The following is an 18,821-nucleotide window of genomic DNA, read 5'->3' on the forward strand; positions in this document are numbered from 1 at the left end:
ATAGCGTCCTAGTACATCGTCTATGTCTTCTTTACCTATTACCCCATTGCTGCCCATTTCATCAACAGTGTTCTCTTGAATTATATCCTGACTTTTGATTATATATCCTGTTCCTCTTTCTCCCATATTCTCATTCAATACTGGGAGCATCAACCACGGCTTCTTGTCGTCCTCTAATGCTTTGGCGGTGGTAGGCTCACATGAGCAGCTAAGAAGGAACATCACCCAGATGATTGACATCCATGCTGTACCTTGCATCTGCCAAATAAAAATATAAGAGAAGTGATAGCAATTTTTTTTATGTTTGAAAAGAAACAAAGAAGAACTGTATATCAAAAAAGGCTTTCTGGGAAGAGACATGTTTCACAAAAATAATAAAGATGTGTGAGTAACTTGATAGAGAATTTTTTTAATTCTTCACAGTAGAGCAAGGAACAACATTACTGTACCTGAATTGAAAGGGAATATGTTAAACAAAGCAGATGAATGAATAACTTGCAGGAATTAGACATGACAATGGCTAGGGAACCAGACAAGTACTGTGAATACTAAGAAAGGTAGGTGAAAATATGTGTGGATCCTCTATTATGATACACATGAAGTTTTCTGGTAACAGGAGAACTAACAAAAAGCTAGAAGACAGCCAACAGAGTGCAGTTATACGAAAGGTGAACAGATAGTGGTTGCCAAAGTAAAGACCCATGTCCCTTTCATGATTATTATGTAAGGGCGACATTGGTGGAAACTAAATGCTTAAAGGAGTCACAGGAATATTATTATTTGTCAGTGTCAGCTTAGTATTAGGAATGAAATAAGAAGTAAAGTTGTGAAGGCAAACTCCCCTCCATACAGAGGGGTGGGAAAAATGTATAGGTGGGCCCAAGGAATTGAAGTTCATCATCTTCAAGCTCAGATATATGAATATGTAGATATACACATACCGTGTAGAGATTAATAGAAGGTATTGAAAAGGGCAGGAAACAAGTACAGTGCTGTACTCTAGAATCAGGAGAGAAATGGAGATACAGGTTGAAAATTGCCTACTGTAACAACAAACCTAACAAACTTATTAAAAAAAATGTTTTGTGTTATTTTGTAGAGGGCCTGATAAAGAAGGCAACATCCAAGTATAGTGGGGGGGATGGGGAGTCCGAGTAAATTGAGGGGATGGGGGGTTCGAGTAAAGTGAGGGGATGGGGGGTCCGAGAAAAGTGAGGGGATGGGGGGGTCCGAGTAAAGTGAGGGGATGGGGGGTCCGAGAAAAGTGAGGGGATGGGGGGTCCAAGTAAAGTGAGGGGATGGGGGGTCCGAGTAAAGTGAGGGGATGGGGGGTCTGAGTAAAGTGAGGGGATGGGGGGACCGAGTAAAGTGAGGGGATGGGGGGGTCCGAGTAAAGTGAGGGGATGGGGGGTCCGAGTAAAGTGAGGGGATGGGGGGTCCGAGTAAAGTGAGGGGATGGGGGGTCCGAGTAAAGTGAGGGGATGGGGGGTCCGAGTAAAGTGAGGGGATGGGGGGTCCGAGTAAAGTGAGGGGATGGGGGGTCTGAGTAAAATGAGGGGATGGGGGGACCGAGTAAAGTGAGGGGATGGGGGGGGTCTGAGTAAAGTGAGGGGATGGGGAGTAAAGAGATAACTAGAGGGGGAGAAGGGTGGCGGCAGGAGTAAACTGGAGGAAAAGGAGCAGGAGTGAGTTATTGGACATATAGTGTAGGGAAGTGAAGGGACCGAGTGGTCAGGATAAAAATAGAGAGGAATTTCCTAACAAAAATTGTCAAGCAAGATTTCAAAGAGCTCATCAGAAGATTCTTGAAGGATTTTTAGATTGAACCATAATGGATACCTGATAGGAGTAGATGGGTAGACACTATAATAAGCGACATGATGAGAGGTAAAGGAGCACCTGATGTAAGTTAATGAAAACAAAGCAGCGGGATCAGACCAGCCATTGCCGTGGTCACTGAAAGTGGCACCGTGAATAATATGTGACCTACTAACTATTCCACAATACAATACAGTATTACCTAATGAGACGTTTCTGAAATCTGTAAGTTTTGAAATGTTATGGTATGTCAGTTTTCAAGAAAGGAGACAGAATGACAGACCAGTATCACTGATGTACATTCCCTGTAAAGTACTGGGAAAAATAACTAGGTTCTTCACATATATTTCAGTATATATATGGATGTGTGTATAGTTGAATACTGTGTAGCATTCACATATACTGTACACACTCGGATGCTTTTGTACGTGTTTGAATGTTCTGTTTATGGGTCTTTATTTTATTATTATTATTTATTCATCTATTTATTATTTTTTTATTTAAAAGGAGGGGGAGGAGTTTCTGATTAATATTTCATCTAGGAATTATGTATTGTGGGACTTGGTCTCCATTGAGTAGATTGAGGCTCTTGGTCCACCAGCTGTGGTAGTGGGGAGTCTCATCTTGGGCCACCAGCTGTGGGTGTGGGGAGTCTCATCTTGGGCCACCAGCTGTGGGAGTGGGGAGTCTCATCTTGGGCCACCAGCTGTGGGAGTGGGGAGTCTCATCTTGGGCCACCAGCTGTGGGAGTGGGGCGTCTCATCTTGGGCCACCAGCTGTAGGAGTGGGGCGTCTCATCTTGGGCCACCAGCTGTAGGAGTGGGGCGTCTCATCTTGGGCCACCAGCTGTGGTAGTGGGGAGTCTCATCTTGGGCCACCAGCTGTAGGAGTGGGGCGTCTCATCTTGGGTCACCAGCTGTAGGAGTGGGGAGTCTCATCTTGGGCCACCAGCTGTGGGAGTGGGGAGTCTCATCTTGGGCCACCAGCTGTGGGAGTGGGGCGTCTCATCTTGGGTCACCAGCTGTAGGAGTGGGGCGTCTCATCTTGGGCCACCAGCTGTGGGAGTGGGGAATCTCTTCTTGGGCCACCAGCTGTGGGAGTGGGGAGTCTCACCTTGGAGCATTCTTTCTAGGATTGAGTTTTCTAACATTTCGATGGTGTTCCACACCCTGTTGGCTTAGTGCTGTAGTCTGATGTTTAGTGGCTGTATATTCAATTCATGGAGCTTCTGGATTGTCTGATCATATGGTGGACGGTGTTTTGCTGCTCTGCTGAGCGCCTCATTTTGCACTGCTTGTAGCTTTTGCATGTTAGTTTTCGTTAAGGTGTGTAGTGGTACTGGAGGGTATTTGAAATGTGGCCGGACTAGAGCCTTATATAAGTGTAGCTGTATGTTCGTGCTAAGGCTTAATCTCAGTTTTTCCAAGGCTGTTTTTGCTTTTTTTTCTGTCCTTTACGTGAATTTTTATACCTGTTTTATTAATCTTGAGTCCAAGTTGGTAAGGCGAGAGGAAGGGGTAGAGATGGAGCGAGAGCAAAGGGGAGGGGGAGGGGGGCGTGATTGAAGTAAAGGGAAATGGTAAGAGAAAAATAGAGGTGAGGTGACGAGAGCAAAGTGGAGGAACGGGGGGGTGGGGGGGGGGGTAAAATATAATGCCAGGTCAGAGGAGCCCGCTGAAAGCCGCTTTTTACAACAAACTTAAACAAGTGTTTTTTAATGCATCGTTCTCGCCGTAAATTGCCCGGCAACTATTGATTTTTCTACACCATTAAGACCATTAACGAGTGAGGTACATAACCCCCCCTCTCTACCCCCCACCCCACTCCTACCGTCCCCGTCAGCTCTACACCATAACACAGGTTATTACTCTTTAAATTCCAACACGAAACTTTAATTGATGCAAGCTAACTCTCTGCTAACTCAAATTAATAGTTTCACTGTAGTAAATAGTTGTTGGTGTTGCATGAGTGTGGGCAGTATGGCGCCAGGGAAATTGAAATAAGTTTATTAAGGTAAAATACACACAAAGGGATGAGGTAGCTCAAGCTATTCTCACCCCGTTCTATGGCGCCAGGGACGGTACTGGCAGAGGGGGCAGCAGTCGTCAGTGTGGAGGCTCACTGCCCACCCTTACATACACACTAACTAAAGTCTCACTTCTTTTGGAACCCACACTAAAGTCAATCGAAATAAGACACTTTAAAAAATATGTTTATACAGCAACATAATCATAATGCAGCGATTGTCACTCTCCCCCAAAGGCTGGAGTAATATCTGTACGGTAGGCTACCAGTGATCTCGTTACGACGCCTCACACATTATTCATTATGTTGTCATTCTGGTACGTTCACCACTCTTTCGTTGGGGTGGGGGGTGGGGGGGGAAGGGACACAGGGTGGGTGGAGAGAATGGTTAACTTTGGGGGGGGGGGGGCGTGGGGAGATAAAGGGGTAGCTGGGAGAGGATGATATGGGAGGATATTATATTGCGGTGAACGGACGCTGTGGGAGTTGGGGGCAAGAACGCAATGGGAGGACATGTATGAAGGCTGCTATGGGAGAGCATGTAAAAGGTATATAGGTTGGGTGGAGGGAGGGGGGCAAGACAGCGTGGGGGGGGCGAGACAGCGTGAAGGGGGGGGGGCGAGACAGCGTGGGGGGGCGAGAGAGCGTGGGGGGGGGGGCGAGACAGCGTGGGGGGGGGGCGAGACAGCGTGGGGGGGGGGGGGCGAGACAGCGTGGGGGGGGCGAGACAGCGTGGGGGGGGGGCGAGACAGCGTGGGGGAGGGGAGGGGCGAGACAGCGTGAGAGGGGGGAGGGGGCCAGGCTGGGGGTCAACATGCCACAACATAACGCTTCAAGATGAAAAAATTTAAGAATTAAGAGTAAACTCCATCACTAATATTTAAGAAGTTACTAATTGACTAATACAAAATATATACCACCATACATCTTAGCCAAGTAACTGCATCCACGTGACTAGTTATATTCCCATTCTAAGTCCCAGTTTCGTTTGACCCAGAAAAGAGGACTGTAAGTCAGTAAATGATCATTGACCTTAAAAATAGAACTGGTGGCTATTGTTGTAGCACTCAAGATTGTTGATAACATTGCTATACATAGATTAATCATCTTTGACTTCTATATCCTCTTTACTAGCTCTAAATAGCTTAGAAACGTCTTAGAGATATAATCCAGAGATTGATCAAATTGGTGTGGCGTCCCTTTGGTATTCAATATGATAAATTCGCTCCTCTTGCCAGACTTTTAGTAAATATATAGCAAATGTTGAACTTACATCTTGGCCTTTCAAACAGGAGCCTAAACAAATGACATTTGTAAGAGTACTCTAAGATGAACAGTCTGAGGGCAGAAAAGTGCAAACAGGAGCTAATTGATCAGTTGTCTTTAACAAAAGAATTGTGTTAAATAAAATCCTTATTGCGTGGGACAAGTGAGAAAATCAATGTGTGTTGTGAGAGTTGTAATACGACCCGACTGCAGTGTCCTGGGCAGCTCTGCGTGTAAGATCACATACAATGCCCCAGCCCGTCCTCCAAACAAAGACCCAAACGTGATGCCATGCACCCGCCAAACCCCCAGCTGTTTATGAATGAAAAACGGTTTACACACGACTCGCAATTGCTGACGTTCGAACTCTCCCGGAACAAGTGCTTCACTAACGAATTTTGTTCGAACCACAACGCTGTAAATGCTTCACCCACGTACTACAAATACAAGTAATCGTCAACAGAACCTAAACACCTAACCTATGCCCATATATGCACAACATGCTAATGTATTATAATATTAATTTATATTTGAGAAAATTCCCGTTTTGAATGAACAGCAGTAAAAATTTATGAATGCGTCTGTGGGATCGACCGCTGGATGTAATGGACTTGAGTCGAGGACGGGTTGTTTCATTCATAAACAGGGAGTTTGGCGGGTGCATGGAATCACTTTTGGGTCTTTGTTTGGAGGACGGGCTGGCTTGTTTCCGCCTCCACCGGGGATCGAACCCGGAACCTCAGGACTACGAATCCGAAGCGCTGTCCATTCAGCTGTCAGGCCCCTACAGCTGAGGGGCCTGACGATCAGAAATATTGCCGGAACAAACATGAACGTATTTAAAAGACACCTGGCTAGTTTTCTTCAAGAAGTGCCGGATCAACTGGGCTGTAGTGGATATGGAGGCCTGTTGGTCAAGCTCTCACAAGTCAAGCCTGGTCTCGACTTGTGAGGAATGAGGAATATAGTATACGAAGGCATACTATAAACCGACTAACCTTCATACGTATCTGAAATTTGACTCGAGCCACCCACTGGCCTTGAAGAAATCGCTACCCTACTCATTTGGACTCAGACTCAAGAGGATTAACAGCAAAGAAGAGACGCTATATCCCCAGCTTGATGACCTATGGGATATGTTTAGGAACAGAGACTACCCAGGGACAATAATACATGCGGCCCAGGAGAAACTCAGAGAAAAAACAAGGGCAGAGCTACTCAGGCCTAGAACACAAGAAGTGGAAGACAAGAGATGGATTCTTCCAACCCTTTTCTTCCCCGGCCTTGCAGCACAGCTTAAGATAAAACTCCAGGAAGTATGGACATGGATGAGGGAAACGTACAGTGAACATCCATCCTGGGTAAAATTCCCACAGAACCCACCCATGATCGCCTGGAGGCGAGGTAAGTCTATAAAGGACCACCTTGTTAGAGCAGCTGTGCAGGTAGATCATCTCAACCGAACTGGGGGAGAGGACCAGCCCCAGGTTACAGTTCAAAGAAATGAAACTTACAGACCCTAACCTGACACAGGTTTGGTGTGCGACCTGCGTGGGGGCGGAGTATGCAGAGCGGTTAGGAGGGGCCTACAAGTACAAGGGGTATGTACAAGACTGGGGCGTGCGCAATACCTATTACCTCTCGTGTTCCCACCCTACAATCAACGGCTGCCCTGCTTTTTACGCTCCAGGGTAAGGAGGAGTGCGCAGTAAACTAGCGGCCATTGGCTGCAACAATCAATGAAAAAGGAAAGTACAGTACTCCATGAACTGATAATTTTAAAAGTATAAAACTCTTAAGAGAGCCCGCGATAAATATTTTCCTCGTGATTTGCATAAATTTACACAAAAGAGCGGGAAAACTGACGAAGTAAACACAAACATACATACAGATCATGGGAATAACATTAAAAGAGGACTAACGTGTATAACCATGATGTATGATGTAGCGTGTGGCGGGGAGGGTTATGCGGGTGCTCCTGCTGGCTCCTGCTGTCTGTGGCGGTAGTATAGCTCTTCCTCCCGTCCACAGCCAACTTCCGCCTCTTGTTCACTACTCCGACACTAAGGTTGAGCAGTAGCAGTGAGGTGGTGGTCGAGGGGGAGCCGGGGTTGAGGGTGGGGCAGTAGGAGTGGTAATGAGACCCGGCCAGGTCCAAGGGACGCCTCTCTCTCTCCACCCCTCCTGAGTGAGTACACAGCACATTACACACACACTCCGTGCTCACACACATCAAATATTGTCATACAATCAGCCATGAATAATGGGGAAAATTTGTATTAATTGTATTTCGGTATCTCGCAGCGTCACTCGTCCTGTGAGTGAACATTCCGCCATAGGTATTGGGCAGCGTGTGGTGGTGTGGTACAGACCAAGACTGGTGGTGGTGTGGTACAGACCAAGACTGGTGGTGGTGTGGTACAGACCAAGACTGGTGGTGGTGTGGTACAGACCAAGACTGGTGGTGGTGTGGTACAGACCAAGACTGGTGGTGGTGTGGTACAGACCAAGACTGGTAGTGGTGTGGTACAGACCAAGACTGGTGGTGGTGTGGTACAGACCAAGACTGGTGGTAGTGTGGTACAGACCAATACTGGTGGTGGTGTGGTACAGACCAAGACTGGTGGTGGTGTGGGTGTGGTACAGACCAAGACTGGTGGTGGTGGTGTGGTACAGACCAAGACTGGTGGTGTGGTACAGACCAAGACTGGTGGTAGTGTGGTACAGACCAAGACTGGTGGTGGTAGTGTGGCACAGACCAAGACTGGTGGTGGCAGTGTGGCACAGACCAAGACTGGTGGTGGTGTGGTACAGACCAAGACTGGTGGTGGCAGTGTGGTACAGACCAAGACTGGTGGTGGTGTGGTACAGACCAAGACTGGTGGCGGTAGTGTGGTACAGACCAAGACTGGTAGTGGTGTGGTACAGACCAAGACTGGTGGTGGTAGTGTGGTACAGACCAAGACTGGTGGTGGTAGTGTGGTACAGACCAAGACTGGTGGTGGTAGTGTGGTACAGACCAAGACTGGTGGTGGTGTGGTACAGACCAAGGCTGGTGGTGGTGTGGTACAGACCAAGACTGGTGGTGGCAGTGTGGTACAGACCAAGACTGGTGGTGGTGTGGTACAGACCAAGACTGGTGGTGGTGTGGTACAGACCAAGACTGGTGGTGGTAGTGTGGTACAGACCAAGACTGGTGGTGGTAGTGTGGTACAGACCAAGACTGGTGGTGGTGTGGTACAGACCAAGACTGGTGGTGGTGTGGTACAGACCAAGACTGGTGGTGGTAGTGTGGTACAGACCAAGACTGGTGGTGGTAGTGTGGTACAGACCAAGACTGGTGGTGGTGTGGTACAGACCAAGACTGGTGGTGGTAGTGTGGTACAGACCAAGACTGGTGGTGGTAGTGTGGTACAGACCAAGACTGGTGGTGGTAGTGTGGTACAGATCAAGACTGGTGGTGGTAGTGTGGTACAGACCAAGACTGGTGGTGGTAGTGTGGTACAGACCAAGACTGGTGGTGGTAGTGTGGTACAGACCAAGACTGGTGGTAGTAGTGTGGTACAGACCAAGACTGGTGGTGGTAGTGTGGTACAGACCAAGACTGGTGGTGGTAGTGTGGTACAGACCAAGACTGGTGGTGGTAGTGTGGTACAGACCAAGACTGGTGGTGGTAGTGTGGTACAGACCAAGACTGGTGGTAGTAGTGTGGTACAGACCAAGACTGGTGGTGGTAGTGTGGTACAGACCAAGACTGGTGGTGGTAGTGTGGTACAGACCAAGACTGGTGGTGGTAGTGTGGTACAGACCAAGACTGGTGGTAGTAGTGTGGTACAGACCAAGACTGGTGGTGGTAGTGTGGTACAGACCAAGACTGGTGGTGGTAGTGTGGTACAGACCAAGACTGGTGGTGGTAGTGTGGTACAGACCAAGACTGGTGGTGGTAGTGTGGTACAGACCAAGACTGGTGGTAGTAGTGTGGTACAGACCAAGACTGGTGGTGGTAGTGTGGTACAGACCAAGACTGGTGGTGGTGTGGTACAGACCAAGACTGGTGGTGGTAGTGTGGTACAGACCAAGACTGGTGGTGGTGTGGTACAGACCAAGACTGGTGGTGGTAGTGTGGTACAGACCAAGACTGGTGGTGGTAGTGTGGTACAGACCAAGACTGGTGGTGGTAGTGTGGTACAGACCAAGACTGGTGGTGGTAGTGTGGTACAGACCAAGACTGGTGGTGGTAGTGTGGTACAGACCAAGACTGGTGGTGGTAGTGTGGTACAGACCAAGACTGGTGGTACACGAGGCAGGTCATGGACCGACGCAACAAGTGTCGGGGTACACTGACGCAGGTGTAACTGACCAGTGTATGTGTAGCATACTAGATAGCTTGTATACTGACTGTAACACTGTGGGCGTCAAACTGTACAGTATATATATATCCTGGCGTTGCTGGGCGTGGAGTAGCGTAGCGGAGGGGTGGTGGGAGCGGGAGAGCGCACCTACCCGTCGACGCCGCCGGCGTGAGTGGTGTGTCCCTACCCTTGCTGCCGCCTCTTATGGCACGCCACACACGCCCACGCTAATCCTCCGTCCCTCTCTTCCTGTAGCAGCTCTCTCTCTTTCTCCCTCTTTCTGTCTCTCTCTCTCTTCACTCCCTCCAGCTTCCTTCCCTACACCTTTGCTGTCTCACTTGTCGCATTACTTTCCTCTCCCCACCCCTCTTCCGAACTTTATTTTATTCTCTCCTTTCGTATTATTTTCTTCCTTTCATTTGCCTTTCTTTCCCTATTTGTTTCTCCTCGTGTGGCTGCAGGCAGCGTGTAGCAGGAGCCGGTGAGGGAGAGTACGGGGTTGTAGTGTGGAGCACCTGGAGTGTGTGGTGGAGGTCCCCTCAGGGAGGTGTGTGGTGGAGGTCCCCTCAGGGAGGTGTGTGGTGGAGGTCCCCTCAGGGAGGTGTGTGGTGGAGATCCCCTCTGGGAGGTGTGTGGTGGAGGTCCCCTTAGGGAGGTGTGTGGTGGAGGTCCCCTCAGGGAGGTGTGTGGTGGAGGTCCTCTTAGGGAGGTGTGTGGTGGAGGTCCCCTCAGGGAGGTGTGTGGTGGAGGTCCTCTTAGGGAGGTGTGTGGTGGAGGTCCCCTCAGGGAGGTGTGTGGTGGAGGTCCCCTTAGGGAGGTGTGTGGTGGAGGTCCCCTCAGGGAGGTGTGTGGTGGAGGTCCCCTTAGGGAGGTGTGTGGTGGAGGTCCCCTCAGGGAGGTGTGTGGTGGAGGTCCCCTCAGGGAGGTGTGTGGTGGAGGTCCCCTTAGGGAGGTGTGTGGTGGAGGTCCCCTCAGGGAGGTGTGTGGTGGAGGTCCCCTTAGGGAGGTGTGTGGTGGAGGTCCCCTCAGGGAGGTGTGTGGTGGAGGTCCCCTTAGGGAGGTGTGTGGTGGAGGTCCCCTCAGGGAGGTGTGTGGTGGAGATCCCCTCTGGGAGGTGTGTGGTGGAGGTCCCCTTAGGGAGGTGTGTGGTGGAGGTCCCCTCAGGGAGGTGTGTGGTGGAGGTCCTCTTAGGGAGGTGTGTGGTGGAGGTCCCCTCAGGGAGGTGTGTGGTGGAGGTCCCCTTAGGGAGGTGTGTGGTGGAGGTCCCCTCAGGGAGGTGTGTGACGCCGCCTGGTGGCCACTCATGGAAGCATCATACCAGTACTAGTTATGGTGTTATACATGACTTCTGGCGTTATTACCTCCACTCTGCTTAGTAAAGAATTACTGCGTCCCATTACCACCTTTGGGCACGATCGTTCCTTTAGCTCATTCAAATCAAATCAAATATTTATTCAGGTAAAGTACATACAAGGTGAGATACAAAACATTAAGGGATTTATAGATAGAGCTAGTATATACAGTGCCTAAAGCCACTATTACAAAAAGCGTTTCGGGTAGTTTCATTCTTTCATTAAATTGCATAAATATCTCCAATTATTATGTACAGCAAAAATATGTCCCTGTAGGAAAAATAAAAAAATTTAAACATAACTATAACAAAAATTATGACGATTAAACTGCTGTTAAATAGAATACAATTGAGAATTTAATATTATAAATTTACATTGTTATATTTATACATAAAAATCTTGTATATATATATTGATTTCTTACGAAAGGTTATATATGGTAAGAAATTTCCAACATTTTACCTGAACTTGTAAAATAATTTGATACACTGTAAATTAATTTTGCTCGTTTTTGTATAAAAACATGTAATCTTTTTATTTGTATTGGTACTTGTGAAGTCTCTCTCCTTTGTACTGGCGCTCTTGTGGTCACTGGCACTCTTGTGGTCACCGGCACTCTTGTGGTCACTGACACTCTTGTGGCCACTGGCACTCTTGTGGTCACTGGCACTCTTGTGGCCACTGGCACTCTTGTGGCCACCGGCACTCTTGTGGCCACTGGCACTCTTGTGGTCACTAGCACTCTTGTGGCCACTGGCACTCTTGTGGCCACTGGCACTCTTGTGGTCACTGGCACTCTTGTGGCCACTAGCACTCTTGTGGTCACTGGCACTCTTGTGGCCACTGGCACGCTTGTGGTCACTGGCACTCTTGTGGTCACTGGCACTCTTGTGGCCACTGGCACTCTTGTGGCCACTGGCACTCTTGTGGTCACTAGCACTCTTGTGGCCACTGGCACTCTTGTGGCCACTGGCACTCTTGTGGTCACTGGCACTCTTGTGGCCACTAGCACTCTTGTGGTCACTGGCACTCTTGTGGCCACTAGCACTCTTGTGGCCACTGGCACTCTTGTGGTCACTGGCACTCTTGTGGCCACTAGCACTCTTGTGGTCACTGGCACTCTTGTGGCCACTGACACTCTTGTGGCCACTAGCACTCTTGTGGTCACTAGCACTCTTGTGGTCACTGGCACTCTTGTGGCCACTGGCACTCTTGTGGTCACTGGCACTCTTGTGGCCACTAGCACTCTTGTGGTCACTGGCACTCTTGTGGCCACTGGCACTCTTGTGGCCACTAGCACTCTTGTGGTCACTAGCACTCTTGTGGTCACTGGCACTCTTGTGGTCACTGGCACTCTTGTGGTCACTGGCACTCTTGTGGTCACTGGCACTCTTGTGGGCACTGGCACTCTTGTGGTCACTGGCACTCTTGTGGTCACTGGCACTCTTGTGGTCACTGGCACTCTTGTGGCCACCGGCACTCTTGTGGTCACCGGCACTCTTGTGGTCACCGGCACTCTTGTGGTCACTGGCACTCTTGTGGCCACCGGCACTCTTGTGGTCACCGGCACTCTTGTGGCCACCGGCACTCTTGTGGCCACCGGCACTCTTGTGGCCACCGGCACTCTTGTGGCCACCGGCACTCTTGTGGCCACCGGCACTCTTGTGGTCACCGGCACTCTTGTGGTCACCGGCACTCTTGTGGCCACCGGCACTCTTGTGGCCACTGGCACTCTTGTGGCCACCGGCACTCTTGTGGCCACCGGCACTCTTGTGGCCACTGGCACTCTTGTGGCCACCGGCACTCTTGTGGCCACTGGCACTCTTGTGGCCACTGGCACTCTTGTGGCCACCAGCACTCTTGTGGCCACTGGCACTCTTGTGGCCACTGGCTCTCTTGTGGTCACCGGCACTCTTGTGGCCACCGGCACTCTTGTGGCCACCGGCACTCTTGTGGCCACTGGCACTCTTGTGGTCACCGGCACTCTTGTGGCCACCGGTACTTGTGGCCACCGGCACTCTTGTGGTCACCGGCACTCTTGTGGCCACCGGCACTCACTGGAGTGGACACTCCCCTGAAGCCCCGCCATTGTTACTAACACAAGTCACGTCACTATGTGTATGTAACTATGTATCTTTTTGTATAAACAAATACATTTCCAAACAAGCGCAGACATTCAGATACATGTATACATATATACACGTTTTTCCCTTCGTAATATTATTTTCGCAGCTCACGTTGGTGGTTTTTCTCCGCCAGAACGAATATTTGATTGATATTGGACACATGTATGGCTCCTGGGATGGGCGGCTCCACCCCGGCCAAATATGTCCACAACAAATATGAAAAAATTATGTTGTGAAAATTTATTGAATGCACATTTTAATGACAAAATAAATAAAGAGTAGAACAGGTCTATAACGATTCTTATCATTAAAATATAATAATAATAATAATAATAATGAGAAAATCAGTAGGAGTGGTGAGGAGGATTCGAACCTGTACACTTGGTACTCCCAAGCTGGGGCCCTAGATACATCAAGTTAATAATAATTTTAATAATATATATTTGATGAATAAGTGGTCATGTACATAGGCTGTGGAGAGTGTGGAACTGAGGTATACAGCTGTGTTTATTATGAGAGCGAATATTCGTACACAATGAGTATGGATTAGTTATAAAAGGCTAGCTTGATATGTTGATTAGACCACACACTAGAAGGTGAAGGGACGACGACGTTTCGGTCGACTTGAGAATGGTCCAGGACAGACCGAAACGTCGTCGTCCCTTCACCTTCTAGTGTGTGGTCTGGTCAATATACTTTAGCCACGTTATTGTGACTCATCGCCCGCTAGCTTGATATGATATAAGCATTATAACACGTTTAAGGATCAGATTTAAGGTAAAAATTTGTTATCCATTACTCAAAGCTATCAGTTTTGGTCCCAAGTCAATACAATAACAATAGATATTGATGGTGGTTTTCCGCTACTTCTAAACATGCTAAGAATGAATTGGTATTGGAAGACGCGAGAGAGAGACGTCACAGTGTTGAGAGTCACAGTGCTGCAGTACACAAAGCAGGCATTGTGGTCTCTGGTGAGGCGAGCCCAACACTACACTGTGGTGTCTGGAGAAGAGATGGAATACACAATCCCGTCATCACAACCGTATTGATGGAGCAATGTTTCTTATTACACTAATGCTCTCGAGTAGAGAGGTTGTAGTACTCTACTTGGCGAATGTGTGTGTTATGTTGTTGCAAACATATTTGGGAAGCCTTTGTTTATTATTATTATTATTAAAGGTACACTTCAATATTATTAGCAGCTTTATAGTGAAGATTGTGTTTTTGTGAGAGTAAACGGTATTGGTTGTATATATGAGGACTAACTACTGTTGTTCAGCTTTTACGGGCTATTCATGCCCGTGCCACCTCTTGGGTGGCTTAATCTTTATCAATCAATCAATCTGTTGTTCAGGTTAGTGTTTATGTGCCCATGGGGAGTGAAGCGACCAGGAGGACGTGTGTGTATGTGTGGTGATTGATTGATAAAGATTAAGCCACCCAAAAGGTGGCACGGGCATGAATACCCCGGAACATGTTTAGTGTCACAATGGGGTATTTAAATATTGCTAACCTAGGGTTGCCAGATTTGAGTTGCCGGAAGTCGCGAGCTGAAGAACTAAAAGTCACGAATTTTACTATAAAACTAGCCATTTTTTTGTTAGAGATTGATTCCATTTTCAGAGTACATAGGCCAACTTATCTTAACAGAAGCTGAAAAGAGTATTAAGTAGCAACAAACATAGCTGACTTTTCAACTGGGCTACAACCAGCCCAATTGGGCTACAACCAGCCCAATGTTGCCACCCATGGTGAGCGCCACTCGTCATAGCACAAGGCTGGGTGTGGACGGGTGACCACACCTCACCTGGAAACTTGTGAGCAAATAGGCACCATAAAGAGTCACCGGCGCTTGGCCTTCTTCACAAGACTTCTACACAAACACGAGCATTTATCAAGAGTTACATTAAAGAGGGTTAGCGCAACATTTTGTTAAGTAAATCAGTACTTATTCATATTTATACAAATCACTGTAGGGACTTTGCGGTTACGTGAAGTTAAATGTTGAACACACAGCTGGGAGGCAAGATGCAGTCACTGGCCGCGGGAGCTTCATCAACCCACCACTGGTTCACTCTCCACTCCAATGTAACTTGTTCATTTATTTAGCATTTACATTATTGCATTATCATTGCTCGTGCAATATAGTACTGTGTTGCAAATATGTTACTACGTGGATAGAGAAACTGCAATGTCGCATGCACGCATTGTGAGGCTTTATTATATTGTTTACTTCCTGCAATTACATGAAACATCCCGCCAAACACACACCGAAACTACGACGTTGGTACAACGTTCGAACAAGTTTTAACACCTAACCAGTTATAACAACCAATATAGCAAGTTGTAACAACGTTCTAATACGTCATAAACACGTTAAGCCAAGATGTAACAACTTTATTACAAGTTGTAACAAGCGGAAAATAGAGAGAGTTTCGGTTTGTGTTTCCAGGGATCATCTACACTGTGGTGGTCGCACTGCAAGATGTCACATTGCAGAAAATTGCAAGAGGTGAGAGTAACCGCCGAGGTCCACTGTACCTCAGGTGGAGAGAATGGGTCAGAGTATGATTAGGTATTAGCCATACACGTTTAAGTCACGGACACTTAATGGAGCGCCGCCCTGCTCTTAATTGTCCAAACTGCATTGTCCTTCTTACGGTCGTGCATATCCTTGATGAATGTTCTGACTTCACAGACATGCGGGTGTCTTCCTGACCGTCCCTCGCGGTCACTTGTCCCTCGATAGAATTCTTGGTGAATCAGATATCTTTGATATCGTTCCCCTTATGCACTTGTGTTCTCGTATTGGCATCCTTAGTGATATTTAGTGCCTTTTAAATATCCCGAACATTTGATGGTGCTACATAGCCTTCCCGGCTTGGTGCCTTCTTTTGATAATTACTTGAAGTCTTATCACTGTCCCTCTTCCGAGATGACAGTTTAACCCTTCACAATCTCAGCGGATCCACACACACACAGCTCGTTAGGAGTTTACTTTGATTGGGTGATTACTGTTAATCACCAAAACATATATGGTACCATGAGAAACTCAAGATCCTGTACTTGCGGTAACTCCTCCACAGACTCGCACTCCTGTATGTGTAACCATTTGGAAGCCGAGTGCCCAAATGAGCCACAGAGACTTTAAAAAGAACAGTTTCAGTGTCAGAGTAATTAGTAAATGGCATGCACTAGGAAGTGATGTGGTGGAGGCTGACTCCATACACAGTTTTAAATGTAGATATGATGGAACTCGAGAAACTCGGGCATCTGTACACCACAAGATTGACAGTTGAGAGGCGGGACCAAAGAGCAGAGCTCAACCCCCGCAAGCACAACTAGGAGAGTACACCCACACGACTGGCCAGGCCGCCGTGTCCACACTGCTCGTTATCTCGTATAAGCTTTCCAATTCCGGGCCTGATTTATCAGTATTAATGATAACGGGGCCGTGAGCTGGTCTGGCGTGTGCGGATGTTGGCTCTCCTAGCGGGGGAGTGACCCGGGGGGGAAAGAGTGAGTGCCGGCCCGCGTCTGTCTTCATTCATCTCGCAGTAAGAGAGACAAAAAAGAGGGTGAGACAGATTTGGTTGAAATTGGGTGTTGTGCACACATTTAGAGAAGTGGGTGAAGGTCGCCGGTGACACCCAGGCTGGCCGATGGATGGGGGGATTGGTTCTCAAATAAAACAGCTGTCATGCCATTTGCTGCTGGACATTTAAATTCAATGGTTACTGGACACACACACACACACACGGGGTCCGGGTTCGATCCCCGGTGATGGCAGAAACAAAAGAGTTTCTTTCACCCTGATGCTCTTTTTACCTAGCAGTAAATAGGTACTTGGGAGTTAGACAGCTGTTACGGGCTGCTTCTTGGCTTCGTGTGTGTGTGTGTGTGTGTGTGTGTGTGTGTGTGTGTGTGTGTGTGTGTGTGTGGGTGGAAAAAATAAAAAATTAGTTAGTAGTTAGTAACAATTGATTCATAGGCAGTCGAGAGGCGGGCAGAAAGAGCAGAGCTCAACCCCCGCAAGCACAACTAGGTAAATACACAGGTTGGTATGAAAAATTGGTCTCAAACTTCGTACAGTCCAAGACATTCTGATTTATAGATACTAGAGACCGATAACTGATTGTGCTTGGGGTCTCCCAACCCTTCTTTTCCCCCCTCCTCCCTCTCTGCTTTCCTAGCCTCCTTTTCTTCCCATCTTCCTCCCTTTCCAACTTTCTCCCCAAGATCCCCCACTTCTCTCTCACACACACCGCTCCGCCCCCTCTCTCCCCAAGATCCCCCACTTCTCTCTCACACACAGCGCTCCGCCCCCTCTCTCTCTCCCCCCATGCTTTCCCCTCTCCTCCCTCCTCTCCACCTGTCTCCCCACCTGTCTCCTTCACTTCCTTCAAACATTCCCCCCTCTCCAAGGAGTGTATCTGGCAACCATCGTGGGTTGGGATTCATCCAGTGGGTAATGACGATGGGTTGCTGGAGGGGGCGTTGAGACGGGAGGTTGGGACACGGGGGACTTGGAGCAAGTGTTGGTGGTTGTGTCGGTGTAGGGGCAGGGCTTCCTGCACCATATACCCACCACCACATCACCTACACCCGGGAAGCAATGGGGGCAGGACAGAGGCAACATTGCAGCCACCCAAGCCTGAGCAACACTGTGCTACCATATCTTGGGATACACACTGGATTATTTTGGGAAGTGGGACAAGTGGCATCAGTGCTGCTTACTGTGACAAGAGCCATATAAAGCCCGCAATTTCGATCAAACAAGGAGAGTTGATCTCATCGGGGATTTATTTAGAGCGTGACATTTCTCGATTTGTCAGTGCACCAGCAAGATGCTAAAAGTAACTTGAAAATATGTATAGTATAGTATAGTTGATATAGTATTTCTTGAGTATAGAAAATGACTGTTAATCCCCTCAAACTTTGCCTCAGACAGCTTAGGGAAAACATGGTGAAGATATCTGAAGGCTGGCGACTCGTTATCGAGAGCTGTGACACCTTGTCTCATAAGTCGGTAACCCTCACGCACCGAAAACGAAAAAAAAAACTGTTACCCGGGGACGTATTGACCAGGTGGTCACCACTACACAACCCTGTACAGTACCTGTGACCGCTTTACCTAAGACACACACCTAACTTACCAGCGTCGAGACTCATTATTTCCTGAATGCGAGCAAATTGAGTCGCTTAAATATTACTAAATCTTACAGACTTACTAATCAAGATGCATAAAGTGTGAGGACGGGCGGAGATGGTTGTAACCTTCAGGTGTAGAGAGGTAATGCCAGCGAGGAACCAAGGATCCTCGATTGTAAGTCGAGAACGAAGCCAAGTTGCAAACCTCCGTTGCGTATTTACCTGTGTTTACCTGCTGTGTGTTGTATATCTGCCCTCCCCTCGCAGCCTAAGGCAAGGCTTTGCTGGTGATTGCCTCATCAATGAGGCTACTGGTGGCCGTAGTCCGCTTAACCATTGCAGCCATTAATAATGGTGCTAAGCAGGTAGGATGAGAGAAGCCAGACGGGTTCATTTATTGTGATGCTGAGTGGGTGTGGGGTGGACGAGGGCACACTGTGGGTGTGGGTGGACGAGGGGACACTGTGGGTGTGGGGTGGACGAGGGCACACTGTGGGTGCGGGTGGACGAGGGCACACTGTGGGTGTGGGGTGGACGAGGGCACACTGTGGGTGTGGGTGGACGAGGGCACACTGTGGGTGTGGGGTGGACGAGGGCACACTGTGGGTGTGGGTGGACGAGGGCACACTGTGGGTGTGGGGTGGACGAGGGCACACTGTGGGTGTGGGTGGACGAGGGCACACTGTGGGTGTGGGGTGGACGAGGGCACACTGTGGGTGTGGGTGGAC

General features: G+C 48.5%; 1 protein-coding gene and 1 long non-coding RNA gene across 2 annotated transcripts in view; one reads left to right on the top strand and one right to left on the bottom strand.

Moving 5' to 3' along the window:
• The window catches only part of LOC123760593 (collagen alpha-1(X) chain), a 51,314-nt gene that overhangs the window by 19,357 nt on the left and 13,136 nt on the right, over positions 1 to 18,821 (top strand). The gene's annotated exons all lie outside the window — the stretch shown is intronic.
• Positions 2 to 9,647, bottom strand: LOC123760595 (uncharacterized). Its single transcript, XR_011229268.1, has 3 exons — positions 9,509 to 9,647; positions 7,032 to 7,293; positions 2 to 258 (listed from the first exon to the last, which is right to left on the bottom strand). It is a non-coding gene; the product is annotated as an uncharacterized lncRNA (long non-coding RNA).

The sequence above is a fragment of the Procambarus clarkii genome, chromosome 21 (genome assembly GCF_040958095.1).
Source record: "Procambarus clarkii isolate CNS0578487 chromosome 21, FALCON_Pclarkii_2.0, whole genome shotgun sequence".
Lineage (NCBI taxonomy): Eukaryota > Metazoa > Arthropoda > Malacostraca > Decapoda > Cambaridae > Procambarus > Procambarus clarkii.